Source organism: Triticum urartu, chromosome 6A (assembly GCF_056163025.1).
Source record: "Triticum urartu cultivar PI428250 chromosome 6A, HENAU_Tu73, whole genome shotgun sequence".
Lineage (NCBI taxonomy): Eukaryota > Viridiplantae > Streptophyta > Magnoliopsida > Poales > Poaceae > Triticum > Triticum urartu.
In genome coordinates, this window is record NC_141878.1 from 574,328,309 (window position 1) to 574,347,170 (window position 18,862).

Here is an 18,862-nt window from a genome sequence, read left to right on the forward strand (position 1 = left end):
AATCATCCTTCGGTAAGCACGAAGGGAAATTAAACAATGTATGAGTTGAAGAGTTACTCTCATTAGAAGGTGGGCACGGGTAGCTAATCCGCTCTTCCTCCTTTTGTTCTTCGCTCTCCTCCTCATCTTTGTCATCCAATGAGCTCACAGTTTCATCAATTTCTTCTTCCATAGACTCCTACAAAATATTAGTCTCTTCTTGGACAGCGGGGTAGTTCTCAATATATGGTTCAACATAGGCATTAGAAGCATAATTATCATAGCAATATTTAAGTATGGCAAAATTTTCAGATTTGTAAAGAGTAGCATCATACATTTCGATCAAAGAAGCAATTTCATAAGCACCCTTAAAAGCAACAAATTCTTCAATTTGTTGAACATCATAGTAACTATAAACACCTTTAGCATACGAAGATACGATTCCATTATCACTAAACTCACATTGATAGGGAAGGCGTTTCTTAGGGTTTTCAGAACAACAAGTAATATCATATATTTCGCATAAATTCCAAGCATAGCATTGCAAACGATGAATTTGACCCAGTAAAATTTTCCCTTTTTTAGATATTCGGTGTCACACATAACCAGCATCCTCATCTAAAGATTTTCCCTCAACTAAGCTAGTTGGGGTTTCAACACGAGCACATAGGGATCGAAGATGATCCAAGTAATAAGCTTCAGTAGTGTGATAGATTTTGAGTGGTTCTTCAACCATTGGTTTAGTAGGTGCAACTAATATTTTTGGTATTTTGCATTTCCTACCCATAACTAAAGAACGACAGATAAAAATTACTTAGTGATAAAGCAAACAAGCACACACGAGAATATTCACCCCATGCTATTGCTCCCCGGCAACGACGCCAGAAAAAGGTCTTGATAACCCACAAGTATAGGGGATCGCAACAGTTTTTGATAAGTAAGAGTGTCGAACCCAACGAGGAGCTAAAGGCAGAACAAATATTCCCTCAAGTTCTATCAACAACCGATACAACTCTACGCATGCTTGATGTTCGCTTTACCTAGAACAAGTATGAAACTAGAAGTACTTTGTAGGTGTTGTTGGATAGGTTTGCAAGATAATAAAGAGCATGTAAATAAAAAGTAGGGGCTGTTTAGATAAAGACACAACTAAATTAGTTTAAGTAGAGAGCTTGTTGTTACGAGAAAATTATTTGTCCCCAGGCAAACGATAACTAGACCAGTAATCATTATTGCAATTTTATTTGAAGGAGAGGCATAAGCTAACATACTTTCCCTACATGGATCATATGCACTTATGATTGGAACTCTAGCAAGCATCCGCAACTACTAAAGATCATTAAGGTAAAACCCAACCATAGCATTAAAGCATCAAGTCCTCTTTATCCCATACGCAACAACCCCCTTACTCGGGTTTGTGTTTCAGTCACTCACGCCACCCACTATAAGCGAATCATGAATGTATTGCAACACCCTACAACGGGAATCCCTCACGCTTGCGCGACACGGAGAGCACCGTAGGACAACACCAATAATAAAACATGCAACTCAAACCAATCTTGATCATCAAATAGCCCATAGGACAAAACAGATCTACTCAAACATCATAGGATAGCCATACATCATTGGGAAATAATATATAGCATTGAGCACCATGTTTAAGTAGAGATTACATCGGGTAAGAGAGAGGTTACACCGCTGCATAGAGGGGGGAAGAGTTGGTGATGATGGCGGTGAAGTTGTTGGTGAAGATTGCGGTGATGATGATGGCCCCCGGTGGGACTCCGGTGCCACCGGAAGCGAGGGAGAGAGAGCCCCCCTCCTCCTTCTTCTTCCTTGACCTCCTCCCTAGATGGGAGAAGGGTTTCCCCTCTGGTCCTTGGCCTCCATGGCATGGGAGGGGCGAGAGCCCCTCCGAGATTGGATCTGTCTCTCTGCCTCTCTCTGTTTCTGCGTTCTCTTCTGCTGCCCTTTCACCGTTCCGTATATATATGGAGATCTGTAACTCCGATTGGCCTGAAACCTTCGCCGTGATTTTTTTACCAAAAATTAGCTTTCTTGTGGTCGAAGAAGGGCATCAACCGCCTTACGGGTGGCCCATGAGGGTTAGGGGCGCGCCAATGGGGGGAGGCGCGCCCCCTGCCTCGTGGGGATAAAAATGGACGGAGCTTATTTTTGGAATATTTGGAAAATTCTGGAAGAAAAATCCACGCGAGACGGTGCCCGAGGTGGCCACGAGGCAGGGGGCGCGCCAATGGGGGCAGGCGCGCCCCCTGCCTCGTGGCCACCTCGAGCACCGTCTCACATGGATTTTTCTTCTGGAATTTTCCAAATATTCCAAAAATAAGCTCCGTCCATTTTTATCCCGTTTGGATTCCGTTTCATATGGATATTCTGCGAAATATAAAACATGCAACAAACAGGAACTGGCACTGGGCACTGGATCAATATGTTAGTCCCAAAAATAGTATAAAAAGTTGCCAAAAGTATATGATATTTGTATAATATTGGCATGGAACAATCAAGAATTATATATACGACGGAGACGTATCACCTGACACCAACTAGATCTGAATCTCAGGCAGATATGATGGTTGGAACATTCCCGACATTTGCATTTTGTTCCCAGCTTGCACCGCCTTGTGCCAATTTCCCATGGGCTACCCTTCTCAACAATTGTTGCTCAGGATCATCTTGAAAAGTGGTCCTACCATGGGTCCCATCCATTTCTGATGATAAGGGAAAATCACTCATTGCGTTGTCTTCAACAAAGTAGTCCACATCATCCATTCTAGTATGAGTATGCCATTTCTTCAAACTCCTTCACACGATCGGTTGTGATTGCCTTAGGATGGTATATGAGTTTCAATGATCTATGGATCAAAAGTAATTCTTTTGCCACTTAAGGGAATAATTCTATGAGTCACCTTCCCTAAGGTGCCCTATTATGGAATCATGGCGATTATTTCCTCGCTATCTTGAAACCATGCACCATCGTATTCAACGTGGAATTCTTGCTCACCCAATTGAAGCCTTGTCATCCACCTCTTTCCAATGTTCCTGGTGTGTGTTTTATGTCTCAACTCAAGAGACGTTCTTACATCTCACTCCATGAGTTGATCTTGAGTGCTCGATCTTCGAGGAGATCGTTTCCTGTAGAGTTTCTTTCTGCTGTCAACGCATTGAATGAAGATCTCGAAAGCAAAGACGTCAAGATCAATATGAAGCAATGAATTAACATCTTCGAGAAGGACAGTTGGATCGTGGAGATTGTGATAGTTCTGTGACCCCCTTTCCTCTTACCTCATGTCTTTAATCTCGGGACGAGATTCTTGTTTAGTGGGGGTGAGTTGTCACATCCCAGCCTTGCTATGCCTTGGATTAGCTTGGTTGCTGCATCATGTCTAATTTTCATTTAAATTTGAATTGAGGAATTTTCAAAGCCTCAGAATACTTTAAAAAATGATCAAGACAAAACTGTTTCAAATAATTCCAAGAAAATGTTCCTGTTATCCTCTGGAAATATTGGCAAGAGGTAAAATCCAAACCAATATCTTTGGTGTCTCAGAAACATTTATTTTGGGCCTTTGAGTTAAATCAATAGCTATTTGAATTGGATTTATATCTACTATTAAATAAATATAGGTCCAATAATTCGGAAATATTTTGTTGAGCTTTGGTTTAATTCTTTTAGCTTCCAAAAATATTTTCATAAGCAACAAAATTGAATTGGTTTCAAAACCAAATTCAAAACAAACCTGCAAAATAGAAAACATAACAGAATTAGAAAAGAACAGGAAAGGACAGAAACCTTACCTGTCCAGCACTGTAGCTGGCCCAGCCCAGCCGCCGCACTGTCTTCAACCTCCTGCCAGTAGACAGGAGGGCGTGTTTTCGCGTGTGCGAGCACGCGTTGCGGCCACCTCCTCTCTCCCTGCTTGCCTGGACCTCCCTCGCGTCGCCACGGACCTCCCTGGTCTCTCTCTCACTCTCACCGTGCTCGTCCCCCTCCTCTGTCTCGCTCTCTCATGCACACCCGAATGCGACGTTGCCACCGACGACCATCACCGTGGCCACCGTCCACCCTACCCCTCTCCGTACCGTCCAACGGCTCCGCCGCGACACCCTCTTCCTCATTTCCAAGCCACGTGACACCGGGAGCCCCCTGCCGTCGTCCTCGCCTTTGTCTTCTTATGCGGGATCCGATGACAACCGCCGATGATTCGACGCCGTCCGGCATCCCTCGAGCTCGCCGACCACCTCTACGAGTCCGCTGTGAGCTCACCGTCCGTTTCCCATCTAACTCCGCCGTCGTTCGCACCCGTTAGCTAGCCCACCATTGATGCCGTACTCCGGCCGCCGCCACGAGCTCGGTTCCGGCGAACTCTGGCCACCCCGAGCCCTCCCGTTGCTTCCTCTAGATGCGTGCGGGCACGGGCTACCTTCTGGTTCCCTCTGCACGTCGATCCGTCGCATCTGGCGCAACTCCGGTGAACCCCCACCGTCGGCTGTGGTCGTCGTTGGCTAATATCCGGCGGCTGACGTGGCCAAATTAGTTTAGGCACTGACGACCCACCCGGTCACTGACAGTGGGCCCTAGGCTCTAAGTTATAGTTAAGATTAGTTTTAACCTTAACTAATCGCGGAGACACTGACTGATGGGTCCCACGCGTCTTGTTTGACCCTGGCCGCCCAGTTGACATGCTGACGTCGTGCTGATGTAGTGCTGATGTCATAAATGTTTTCTGGATATTTAATAAATCATAAATGATTTATGAAATCCAGAAAATTGCCAAACTTCTAAAAATCATAGATAATCAACTGTAACTCCAAATGAAAAGATTTATATATGAAAAATTATCAGAAAAATCCAATTTATCCATTGGTACCGGTTTCATGCATGTTAAAGCAACTTAACCTTGCAGTATAGCTCAAAACATGTTAATGCACTTTGGAAATTCATAGTTTGAATTTGAATTTGAATTTGAACCTTTGGTTCAAATCAACTCAAACCCTTTCGCTTCTAGTTGCATTATCTCAAATCACATCATGTTGCCATGTCACATTCATGCATCATATTGTCACATTACATTGATTGTGTTGCTTCTTGGTTTGCCGGTGTTGTTTCCTCTCAGTAGGCGTGGTTCTGACGATGAGATCGATGACACCGATGAAGAGCTATACTATCTTCAGAAGTGCCAAGCAAGAAAAAACCCCTTGTTCATTCCGATACAATCCCACTCTCCCGGTCCTGCTCTCTTTTACTGCATTAGGACAACAACGATTCAACTGTTACATGCTGCGGTAGTTGAACCCCTTTCCTCTGCATGACCTGTCAGTGCCACAATAAATAGATGAAACCCACTAGCCTGAGTAGGAGTTGTTTGAGCCCTCATGTGCCTACTCATTCATGCTTGTTTGTCATGCCTGCTACTGCTTAGAGTTTAGTCAGGTCTAATTCATTGGGGATGAATTGGAATGGTGATGAACATGTCCTACTGTGTGTGAGCTAAGTGTGTGAACACGATTTGGTAAAGGTAGCGGTGAGACGCCATGTAGGAGTACATGGTGGGTTGTCTCATTGAAACTGTCCTCAGGAACTGAGTTCTATGTTTGTGATCCATGAACAGTTACTACCACACATTGGGTTCCGGTAACTCGACCCCTCTCGGCTTATTAATCGCCTCGATCTTTGTCCAAGAGTTGCAACTAGTTTCTGGTGTTTGTAGGATATGTGTTGGGGGGCGTGCGTAGTGCTGAACCTAGGGGTGGGCTATGATGCGGTAGAGACACGAGGCACGGTGTACCGAGACGCCCGTTTGGTGCCTAGGGAACCCTGCTCTCATCGTTTGGGGCCGTGAGCGAAACCCCAGCCGGATCTCCTTGCGGATGGAACCCGAATAGGCGATAAACCTTGACTAGAGACTTGTGTGGTTAGTCAGGTCGTGGCCGACTCCCTCGCCAGGCTTCCGCTTGAAGGTTGCCAAGATACACGACGTGTACATGGTGGTAAGTGGCGAGAGCGTGTGTGAAGAAGTACAACCTGCAGGGTTATAAATGATCTATTCGAATAGCCGCGTCCGCGGTAAAGGACTTCTTGGTTGCCTGTACAGTTCATAGACAAGTGGAAGTGGATACTCTAAAATGCGCAAGATAAGCATGAGTGCTATGGATGGCGTTCTCGTAGGGAGACAGGAGCGGATCCCTAGTGGTGTATTGATATGGTGAATATTTGGACTCGTGTGCACCACCTCAAAAGAGTTACTTGCAGTCGTAGTTTAGGATAGCCACCGAGTCAAAGCTGGCTTGCTGCAATTAAACTCCACGACCCCCTTTGTTGATACTGATGCATATGTAGCTAGTTCTGATGTAAGTGTTGCTGGGTACATTTGTACTCACGTTTGCTTAATTTATGTTTTGCATAGAGTCTTCAGTCTCACTAGTAGTTCCACGTGGACTCCGACGTTTAGCTTGTTACCTCAGCTACGATCTTGTGCCCTTGGCAGGGTCTTGTATATAGTCAGTCTTCTCGGCCCTTTTCATTTATAGTTGTCTGTACTCATACATGTTATGCTTCCGCTTGTTGCTTGTATGCTCTGTATGTTGTGTCATGAGACCCATGTTTGTAATATTTGGCTCCTCGGAGCCTAATGAATAAATACTTGTGTCATAGAGTTATGTTGTGATGCCATGTTGTATTTGCACAAATCGAGCATATTGTGTGTATGTTATTGAAATGCTTGGTATGTGTGGGATCCGACAACCTAGTTGTTTATTCTTGGTAGCCTCTCTTATGGGGAAATGTCTCCTAGTGCTTCCACTGAGCCATGGTAGCTTGCTACTGCTCTCGAACACTTAGGCTGGCCGGCATGTGTCCTTCTTCGTTCATGTGTCTGTCCCTTCAGGGAAATGTCACGCGGTGTCTACCGGAGTCCTATTAGCCTAGCTGCTACAACCCGGATTCAGTCACTAATGACCGACACATTCGTTGCTGGGTCATGTATGCATGTCCCTGTAAGTTAGTGCCACTTTGGGTTTACGATTAGTCATGTCGGCCCGGGTTCTTTGTCATATGGATGCTAGCGGCACTATCATATACGCGAGCCAAAAGGCGCAAACGGTCCTGGGCCAGGTAAGGTGGCACCCGTGGGAGAGCTTCACGCAACTTACTCAACTATGCCAGAGCCCATAATGGCTTGTGGCTGCACACGGAAGTTTCTAGCATGAATAATCTTATGATCCCTTTGAGCCTGGGTGGCGGGCCGTAGGATGATCACACGGGTCCTCCGGGATATCCTAGGACAACACTGGATTCTCCAGGTGCCCACAAGCAATCCACCTAGATGTGTGTTTAAGTTGCCACCTTAAGTTGAACCATTAATTAAGAAACTCACATCTGTCATGAATACACTCAAACCCAATCCACATCTACTAGCATAGCATAGAAATATAAGCAACGTAGAAGTAACTCCCATGGGTTTGATAATAACAGGTGAATAGGTACTACCTCATCTACTTCTCAAAACGCACAAGTTAATCAAATCGTAACCATGCAATTTTTTGAGGATTGATCTAATGCAATAAAACTGGGTAGTAAAAAGGTACGATCAAAGTGTTACTTGCCTTGCCGATGATCCGTGAAACCTAGAGACTCGTGGTAGCACGCTTCGCACTCCGGGTACTCTATCGCAAACAAACAAGCATACAATAAGCACTCAACTAGAAGCACGGGTAAAACTCAAATACGAAATCTAACCAGAAAGTTCAACTTAAGAACTCCGGTTTGCAAAAAGAATCAAAACAAACGAAGCAACGAAACTCAAACTGCGAAAGAAACAAGATCCGTTTACTAATCTGGACTTAAGTCAAATTTTACAGTAGCAAAATCTTGGTCAAGTTGGTTAAACAGAAAGAGAGCTTCAAAACAAAGATCTAGGCACTTGAATCGCCTGATTCCGATAACCGAGCCAAAAGTTATACTAGAACGAAGATTAGGGCAGGAATCGCGATCGAAAATAATCACGGAAAAACCCTTGAAAAAGAAAACTGACGAACAGGCTAACGAACGAATGTTTGTTGTCTGTGGCTAACGGGTCAAAACCGTTCGTTTAAACAAACGTACGGACGGGCGTTCCATAAATAAATAAACCGGAAAAAATAAAACTGATCTAAATCTAGGGTTTCAAAATAACCGATCGGTTTTCCGAAGAAAACCGGCGGCGGCGCCGACTACCTCGTCGGCGGCGGGGTTGGTGGTGGCGGCGGCGAGCGGCTCCGGCGGCGGCGGGCGGCTCCGGCGGCAGCGCGGCTAGATGGCGTGTGAAGCGGGGCGGCGACGGCGAGCGGCTCCGGCGGCGGCGGCGCATGGCGGCGGCAGCGGCGGCGGCGCGGTCGGGGATAGGGTTTGGGACGGGGTGGGGTGGCGGCGGGGCCTCGGCTTAAAAAGGCCGCCCGGGCACAGTGTCCACGTCGGACACGGCCCGGTAAGTCGGTAGATTTTTTTAAATACCGCAGAGAAAAACGAATAAAAGAAATACTAAACGGACTCCAAAAATCCTGAAATAAATTTTCCCCGTCCTCTAAAAATCTAACGGAAAAGGTGAACATTTTTTGGGCCTCTAATGCAATTTTGAAAACACATATTTTTCCTAACTCAAATAAAATAGCGATAAAAACTCCGAATAAACTCTTATTTGATTTTAATATTAAACCTCCAATATTTCTTTATTTTGAGGAAGTCATTTTATCCCCTCTCTTTTATTTTCATAAAAGAAATATTCAAAGAGAAAGTAATTAAAATCAAACGATCCTCTTTTCAAAATTTGAAAAACTTAAATATGAAAATAACGAAATCCCCAACTCTCTCCATGGGTCCTTGAGTTGCGTAGAATTTCTAGGATCAATCCAAAATGCAATAAAATATGATATATAATGATGATCTAATGTGTAACATTCTAAATTGAAAATTTGGGATGTTACAGGTGTGTGCGATGTACAGCATACAGTTCACTCGGATGAATTGTTTGTGATTAGGCAACACAAAAGAAACGGTCAACCAGATCAAGGTGTGTGCGATATATGACATGTGGTTCACTTGGATGAACTGTTTGCGTTGAGACAAGAGAACAGAAACAGTTCAATATAACAAATACCATAAATATTGCAAGGTTCAAATTTCAAAGATTACAACGCCCAAATTCAAACATTGCAAACCGCGTCATTTCTGAAAAGGGATCAGCTGCTGATAGGTCATGTATGGGTTTGACACAATGACTTCCAATTTATTTGCCATATGCTCTTCCAATACGAAGTTTGACAATTTTTTGAGGCACTTCCATTCCGCAGTACCTGCTGGCTCTAATAATTATACCATTGATCTTTCCTAATTAAATGTGTGTTCAACCTCAGTACCCTCAGCACCTTTGCTCTAGCAAGAAAGAACCTGGCAAGTGTAATCTCTGGTAAGGTCCCTCGGTAGGAGTTCGAAGTAATATTTGAGAGATGTAGATCGAGGCATTCGATGTGATTATCGTTATAAACATTATCCACCTCCGGGCCTATTATTATCTGCAAAAGAAGAGAACGTGTTAGTGCCTACATGCAGTTTTGAACACTGATACATGCCCATTTGGTTTGTAGGATTTGTAAAATGCTCCAATGTGCCATCTTCGATTTGGCATGATTAACATGGGCATTTGATTACAATCTAGAAACATGTAGCCTTCTTCACAAGAGGTTGGATTGGATGAAAAATTCCCTAAGAAAACTAGTACAGATGAATCCAAAGGAGAAATGCTTATGGACGATTGTAACCATATGAATAAAGCAACCAATATAGGGTGGGGTGTATGTCCTAAAATCCTCCAAAATTCCTTCAGAAATTGTAGTACATTGTCATTGTAAACTTGGGAAAAGGTGAAAAAATTGAACTCCCTTATGGTTAACATTTAACAGGAAAGGAACATCACCTCGATATACAGCTTCGACAGGAACGGAAAGCATCTCAGGCAACTGACAACTTGGTCCATGTTGGGGCCGACAGATTCTAGTGCCAAGACCTTCACTATGCCCAGAGTCTGGGTGAAGCTTCGCTGGATGACAGACGAACATACATCTTCAAAACTAGAAATAACATTGATATCAAGGAGAGGTATATAAGGCAACTATTGTACCTGAAAATTGTAGTATTTGACAGACGAGTAGCCCACCAATTTCAATTTCGGCGCAGAAATGACATTGATTCTTGGTAGACCTTGTTGATCAACTACAAGTAATCTCTCAAGTGAAGTTGTCTCCTGGATGACCATATTGTGGTCCACCTTTTGTGATCTCTCGTTGCAGCACTAGAAACACACATAAATAGTCCAAAGAGTCCTGGAGGTGATGTGCAAGGTACTCGACAAATTCATCGCTTGAAAATGAAGGAACTCAAGTGCAGTACAACCGCGGAGCACGCGCTCCATGTCATCCATTGGGATGCGGACGGCGACGAGCTCGAGGTGCTTCAGTCATGGTAGAAAAAGAGCAGGCGCATCATTAAGGGGGGAATGGAAGTTCATGAACTTGGCAACACGCAGCGTGGGCGCGAAGCGGAGCACGAACGTTGGCAGCAAGTGCATATGCCCATCATTATAACTTAGCTTCTTGACCTGATCTATGGCGGGGGATCGGAACCACTCGTCAAGCTTGGCTCCGTCCTTGCCATTAGAATAGAACTTTCCCATGATAAGGCCTTTGATTGGGCCATTGTGACTGCCGAGGATCTGGGAGAACGCATCCAAGCTTTGGCGATAGCCATGTGATACGTCTCCAACGTATCTATAATTTTTTATTGTTCCATGTTATTATATTATCCATCTAGGATGTTTTATATGCATTTATATGCTATTTTATATGATTTTTGGGACTAACCTATTAACCTAGAGCCCAGTGCCAGTTTCTGTTTTTTCCTTGATGTTGAGTATCACAGAAAAGGAAAACCAAACGGAGTCCAATTGACCTGAAATTTCACAGAGATTATTTTTGGACCAGAAGAAGCCCACGAAGTACCGGAGATGGGCCAGAAGAGTCCCGAGGCACCCACGAGGGTGGGGGCGCGCCCAACCCCCCATGGGCATGCCTCCCTACCTCGTGGCCGCCTCGGGACCCCCCTGACTTGTTCCTGACGCCAACATCTCTTATATATACCAAACTTCCAGAACATAACCTAGATTGGGAGTTCCGCCGCCGCAAGCCACTGTAGCCACCGAAAACCCATTTCGGCACCCTGCCGGAGGGTGGAATCCCTCTCCGATGGCCATCTTCATCATCCCGGTGCTCTCCATGATGAGGAGGGAGTAGTTAACCCTTGGGGCTGAGGGTATGTACCAGTAGCTATGTTTTTGATCTCTCTCTCTCTCTCGTGTTCTTGATTTGGTATGATCTTGATGTATCGCGATCTTTGCTATTATAGTTGGATCTTATGATGTTTCTCCCCCTCTACTCTCTTGTAATGAATTGAGTTTTCCATTTGAAGTTATCTTATCGGATTGAGTCTTTGAGGATTTGAGAACACTTGATGTATGTCTTGCTTGTGCTTATCTATGGTGACAATGGGATGTTCATGTGATCCACTTGATGTATGTTTTGGTGATCAACTTGCGAGTTCCGTGACCTCATGAACTTATGCATAGGGGTTGGCACACGTTTTTGTCTTGACTCTCCGGTAGAAACTTTGGGGCACTCTTTGAAGTTCTTTGTGTTGGTTGAATAGATGAATCTGAGATTGTGTGATGCATATCGTATAATCATACCCACGGATACTTGAGGTGACAATGGAGTATCTAGGTGACATTAGGGTTTTGGTTGATTTGCGTCTTAAGGTGTTATTCTAGTGCGAACTCTAGGATAGATTGAACGAAAAGAATAGCTTCGTGTTATTTTACTACGGACTCTTGAATAGATCGATCAAAAAGGATAACTTTGAGGTGGTTTCGTACCCTACAATTATCTCTTCGTTTGTTCTCCGCTATTAGTGACTTTGGAGTCACTCTTTATTGCATGTTGAGGGATAGTTATATGATCCAATTATGTTATTATTGTTGAGAGAACTTGCACTAGTGAAAGTATGAACCTTAGGCCTTGTTTCCTAGCATTGCAATACCGTTTACGCTAACTTTTACCACTTGCTACCTTGCTGTTTTTATATTTTCATATTACAAAAAACCTATTTGTACCATCCATATTGCACTTGTATCACCATCTCTTCGCCGAACTAGTGCACCTATACAATTTACCATTGTATCGGGTGTGTTGGGGCACAAGAGACTCTTTGTTATTTGGTTGCAGGGTTGTTTGAGAGAGACCATCTTCATCCTACGCCTCCCACGGATTGATAAATATTAGGTCATCCACTTCAGGGAAATTTGCTACTGTCCTACAAACCTCTGCACTTGGAGGCCCAACAACGTCTACAAGAAGAAGGTTGTGTAGTAGACAACACCATGGCAGAGCTTCTGGGCGTCGAGGAGGTCGACAGGGGTGCAGAGCCATAGGGTGCGCCACCACCGGGAAAGGGCGGCTGTCCTTGCCCGATATTTGATTGGGAGGAGGGCTATGATGACTATCAACATATCATCGGGGAGGTTGTTGATGAAGTCTAGGCCTGTTGGAGTCGCTTGCGGTTCTTTCTCGACCCACCTCCGCTTGTTGGCAGCCTCGTTTTCCACCTCATCGGCGGCGACAGAAACCCCTGTCTCCATATTCACGCCGTGCTCCGGTGCTTCAGCAGCCCCGGCGTCGCCACTCCCTCCGATGGTGCACTTCGGCGGCATCCTCGTACACTGATGGCTTTGAGGACTCAGAGCGGCATCAAGGATGCGGGCGGAGAGAGTGGAATTATGTGTATGGCGAGGACGGGGGTGCGGCCGCTCGGCGGCGCCATTAATATAGACCAGTGGGAGCGAGGCAGGCGGCGGTCCAAGGCTGTCTCGCTTCCCGGTGAGAACGACTCCTTAATATCTAGTATGAATGAAATATATGCTTAATTACTGAATTTTAGTTGCAAAAAATAGATAGTGCTATTGATTTTTAGCTACATATTTTGACAAATCGCAGTGTCTCTTGGCTTAGCGCCGAAGTCTAGCTTTAATTTTTATACTGTAATCTGAACCGTTTGTGTTGAAGAGATGCACAGATCCTGCATTGAACAGCTTGTACACTTCTGTAACATCCCAAATTTTCAATTTGGAATGTTATGCATTAGATTATCATTGCATATCATATTTTATTGCCTTTTGGTTTGGTCCTAGAAATTCTACGCAATTCAAGGACCCACAGAGAGAGTTGGGAATTTCGTTATTTTTCATATTTGAGTTCTCTCAAATCTTGAAAATAGGATTGTTTGATTTTAATTATTTTCTCTTCATATATTTCTTTTATGAAAATAAAGAGAGGGGATAAAATGACTTTCCCAAAATAAAGAAATATTGGAGATTTAATATTAAAATCAAATAGGATTTTATTCGGAGTTTTATTGCTATTTTATTTGAAATTAGGAAAAATATGTGTTTTTCCAAATTTCATTTTAGGCCCAAATAAATGTTCACCTTGTCCCTTAGATTTTTAGAGAACGGGGAAATTTTATTTCGGGATTTTTGGAGTCGGTTTAGTATTTCTTTCTTTTTCTGCACGTCAGAATATTTTTTTTAAACAAAAGGGAAACCGACTCTGGCTCGTAACCGACCGGGACTCCGCCCGGCCGGCCTTTTTAAAGCCCGAAGATTCGAGCCCCGCAGCGCACCGCTCCGCCCCGCCGAACCCTAGCGCGTCGCCGCCTCGCCTCGTCGCCGCCGCCTTGCCCCGCCGCCGGAGCCGCGCCACCGCCGCCGGACCCCGCAGGACCCGAGGTAGAAGCCGCCGGCTTTTTTAGAAACCGATCGGTTTTTTTATATAAACCCTAGTTTCGATTTTTTTATTTTAAATCGGTTTAGATCGATATTTTTTCGGTTCAGTTAAATAGCAGACGTTCGTCCGTACGTTCATTTTAACGAACGGTTTTCGCCCGTTAGCCACAGACAGCGAACGTTCGTTCGTTAGCCTGTTCGTCAGTTTTTCTTTTTCTCGGATTTTTTCGTGATTATTCTCGATCTCGATTTCTGATCCGATTTTCGTTTTAGTTTAACTTTTCGCTCATTAGTCGGAATCATGCGATTCAAGTGTCTAGATCTTCGTCTCTAAGCCCTCTTTCTGTTTAACCAACTTGAACAAGATTTTGAAACAGTAAAATTTGACTTGAGTTCAGTTTAGTAATCGGGTGTTGTTTCTTTCGTAGTTTGTGTTTCGTTGCTTCGTTCGATTTGATTCTTTTTGCAAACCGGAGTTCTTAAGTTGAACTTTCTGGTTAGATCTTGTTTTTGAGTTTTACTCGTGCTTCTAGTTTGAGTGCTTATTATATGGTTGTTTGTTTGTGATAGAGTACCCGGAGTGCGAAGCGTGCTACTACGAGTCCCTAGGTTTTGCGGATCATCAGCAAGGCAAGTAACACTTTGATCATACTTCTTTACTACCTAGTTTTATTGCATTAGATTCAATCATCAAACAATTTCATGATTAAGGTCTAATTAAATTGTGGGTTTTGGGAAGTAGATGAGGTAGTACCTATGCACATGTTTATTATCAAACCTATGGGAGTTACTTCTACGTTGATTATATTTGCTATGTTATGCTCGTAGACGTGGATTGGGTTTGAGAGTATTCGTGAAAGATGTGAGCTTGTTAATTAATGGTTCAACTTAAGGTGGCAACTTGAATACACATCTGGGTGGATTGCTTGTGGACACCTGGAGTACCCAGTGTTGTCCTAGGATATCCCGGAGGACCCGTGTGATCATCCTACGGCCCGCCACCCGGGCTCAAAGGGATCATAAGATTATTCATGCTAGAAACTTCCATGTGCAGCCACAAGATACTATGGGCTCTAGCATAGTTGAGTAAGTTGCGTGAATCTCTTGAAGAGGTAGACTAGCAGATGTAGTGGGTTGTAGGTGGTATAGTCTACCCAGAGTAGAGAGTTAATGCTTCAGAAAGACTGCGTCTCGAATCTCCGACCATGGATGTATTCGAGTCTTGTGGGGAAAAGTGCGCAAACCTCTGCAGAGTGTATAAACTAATCATGGTTAGTCGTGTCCCCGGTTATGGACATCTTGAGTATCTGGTTCTTGGATTATCATGATTGATCTCATCACTCTTAATTTAAATTGATTGGGTTTAATGATGATGTTTAATTGGGATTGAGTTGGAGGAACCTTCTCAATGTTTAACAACTACCATGATAGTTAAATAAAATGTATTCCTTTGTTGTAGGGAAAAATTGGCTTTTCGCTAAAACATATTAACCATACAGCCTACACCAGCCAAATATGCATGTAGTGATAGCATTTATTTGTTCATTATTCTCTTGTGTTACCTTGCCAGCATATTCCATGTGCTGGCCTGTTTCGGGCTGCAACGTTTATGTTGCAGATTTTTCAAACGACGAGTAAGGAGCCATAGGTCGTTGTGTTTCACTCAGTGATGCCGTTGGAGTTGATGGACTCACTTATCTTCCAAGCCTTCCGCTGTTATCGATTTAGATGGCCTTAAGCCATAATTATTGTTTTTGTTCTCTTTTGAGACATTTGATTTAATAAGTGTGTGATTGCTACTCAGTTATAAATCCTCAAGTACTGTGCGTGTCAGCATTACCGATCCAGGGATGACACTGATGCACCGAGATCGGATTGTTTGAGGTCTAGTCGCTACAAGATGGTATCAGAGAACACGCTGACTGTAGGACACGACCACTAAGCTAAAACCCTAGATCACTACTCTCTTCTCATTTCCGACTCTTCTCCCTTTTCTACTCTTTAGGATGGCGGACATGAGGAACAAGTTTGCACAACCGTATGAAGACTCACCCTTTGGACGACACTTAAAGGAAGTCACTAAGTACCTGAACATTGGAATACCAAGCTTCACCGGGACCTACAATGCCACATTACCAGAAGAGGAGCGCTGGATGATCCAAGTTCAAATCCCAAGACGGACGTTCATGCCGATCACCGAGCCCATAGAGTTTTCCTTTGAAGCACCCACCTGGAGTCTAGGCAAGAGCATGGCAGCCCACATCACCATGGGACGCATTGGAGAAGTTTACCACAAGGATCTCAAGGATACTATCTACAAGATTTGTGGGCATCGAGATGAACAATGGGAGATGATCAGCACCAGGAAGGATAGATCAATTGCCGCTTTCATCCAGGAGTGAAACCAGTACATTCGTCGCCAGGAGAACCAGATGTGCATAGGCATGATAGATCTGAAGAAGGCAATGACAAGGATCACGGAGCTTTAAGAGAAACTCAAAGCTACTCGTGAAGATTATGAGGAGGACATCATCGTACTAGTGGAGAAGAATGACGATCTGACAAGGAAGTTAGGAGTATTCATGGGAGATCCCGCGCCAGGAGGAGAAGATGACGATTCCACCTGCCCGGAGAACTACATCATCATCGACGACACCGACTCGGACCCCGACGATAGCGATGATGAATTTGTTGATGAAGTTGGAGCAGATATTATGGAGTCTTCTACCAATCAATTTTTCTAGTCGACCACCATAATCGTAGTAGTATTCCCATGTATATAGTATATGTTGGGGATCATAGCAGAAATTTAAAATTTTCTACGCATCACCAAGATCAATCTATGGAGTAATCTAGCAACGAGGGGAAGGAGAGTGCATCTATATGCCCTTGTAGATCGCTAAGCGGAAGCATTCAAGTGAACGGGGTTGATGGAGTCGTACTCGTCGTGATCCAAATCACCGATGATCCTAGCACCGAACGGACGGCACCTCCGCGTTCAACACACTTACGGAACGGAGACGTCTCCCATGCCTTGATCTAGCAAGGAGGAGGGAGAGGTTGAGGAAGAGAGTCCAACAGCAGCATGACGACGTGGTGGTGGTGGAGCTCGTGGTTCTCCGGCAGGGCTTCGCCAAGCACCATGGAGGAGGAGAAGGTAGGAGGAGGGACGGCTGCGCCAGGTTCAAGGGGTGTGGCCGCCCTCCCACCCCTCCACTATTTATAGGTGGGGAGAGAGGGGGCCGGCCCCCCTAGATCCCATCTAGGGTTGGGGCGGCGGCCAAGGGGGGAAGGAGTGCCTCCCAAGTCAAGTGGAGGCCCTCCCCCTTAGGGTTTCCCCTCTCCCATGCGCATGGGCCTTGGGGGGGCTGGTGCCCTTGGCCCATTAAGGTTAGGGCGCCCCCCCTACAGCCCATGCTGCTGTATTGGATGTGGTGGAACATTTTCCGGACCTCTAGACCCCTCCGGAATCCTCCGGAACCTTCCGGAAGCTTCCCGGTACAATACCGGAAAAAACCGAACTTTTCCCGGAACCCGAACAACAACTTTCCATATATAAATCTTTACCTACGAACCATTCCGGAACTCCTCGTGACGTCCGGGATCTCATCCGGGACTCCGAACAACATTCGGTAATCACATACAAGTCTTTCTAATAACCCTAGCGTCATCGAACCTTAAGTGTGTAGACCCTACGGGTTCGGGAACCATGCAGACATGACCGAGACAACTCTCTGGCCAATTACCAACAGCGGGATCTGGATACCCATGTTGGCTCCCACATATTCCACGATGATCTCATCAGATGAACCACGATGTCGAGGATTCAATCAATCCCGTATTCAATTCCCTTTGTCCAGCGGTATTGTACTTGCCCGAGATTCGATCGTCGGTATCCCGATACCTTGTTCAATCTCGTTACCGGCAAGTCTCTTTACTCATTCTGTAACACATCATCCCGTGATCAACTCCTTGGTCACATTGTGCACATTATGATGATGTCCTACCGAGTGGGCCTAGAGATACCTCTCCGTTTACACGGAGTGACAAATCCCAGTCTCGATTCGTGCCAACCCAACAGACACTTTCAGAGATACCTGTAGTGTACCTTTATAGCCACCCAGTTACTTGTGATGTTTGGCACACCCAAAGCATTCCTACGGTATCCGGGAGTTGCACAATCTCATGGTCTAAGGAAATGATACTTGACATTAGGAAAGCTTTAGCATACGAACTACACGATCTTGTGCTAGGCTTAGGATTGGGTCTTGTCCATCACATTATTCTCCTAATGATGTGATCCCGTTATCAACGACATCCAATGTCCATGGTCAGGAAACTGTAACCATCTATTGATCAACGAGCTAGTCAACTAGAGGCTTACTAGGGACATGGTGTTGTCTATTTATCCACACAAGTATCTGAGTTTCCTATCAATACAATTCTAGCATGGATAATAAACGATTATCATGAACAATGAAATATGATATAATGATAACTAATTTATTATTGCCTCTAGGGAATATTTCCAACAGTCTCCCACTTGCACTAGAGTCAATAATCTAGTTCACATCGCCATGTGATTAAAACTCACAGGTCACATCCCCATGTGACCAACATCCAAAGAGTTTACTAGACTCAATAATCTAGTTCACATCACTATGTGGTTAGCACTCAATGAGTTCTGGGTTTGATCATGTTATGCTTGTGAGAGAGGTTGTAGTCAATGGGTCTTGCCATATCCAGATCCCTATGTATTTCGCAAAACTTTATATCGTAGATGCTGCTACCACGTTCCACTTGGAGCTATTCCAAATTATTGCTCCATTATACGCATCCGGTATCTCTACTCAGAGCTATCCGGATAGGTGTTAAGCTTGCATTGACGTAACTCTTTATGTCGAACTCTTTATCACCTCCATAACCGAGAAACATTTCCTTATTCCTCTAAGGATAATTTCGACCGCTATCTGGTGATCCAGTCCTAGATCACCTTTGTA

At 44.5% G+C, this 18,862-nt stretch overlaps 1 pseudogene; it reads left to right on the forward strand.

The window, feature by feature from the left end:
* The first annotated feature begins 15,868 nt into the window (after positions 1–15,868).
* On the forward strand, positions 15,869–16,606 carry LOC147966501 (uncharacterized; annotated as a pseudogene).
* Positions 16,607–18,862: the final 2,256 nt, after the last annotated feature.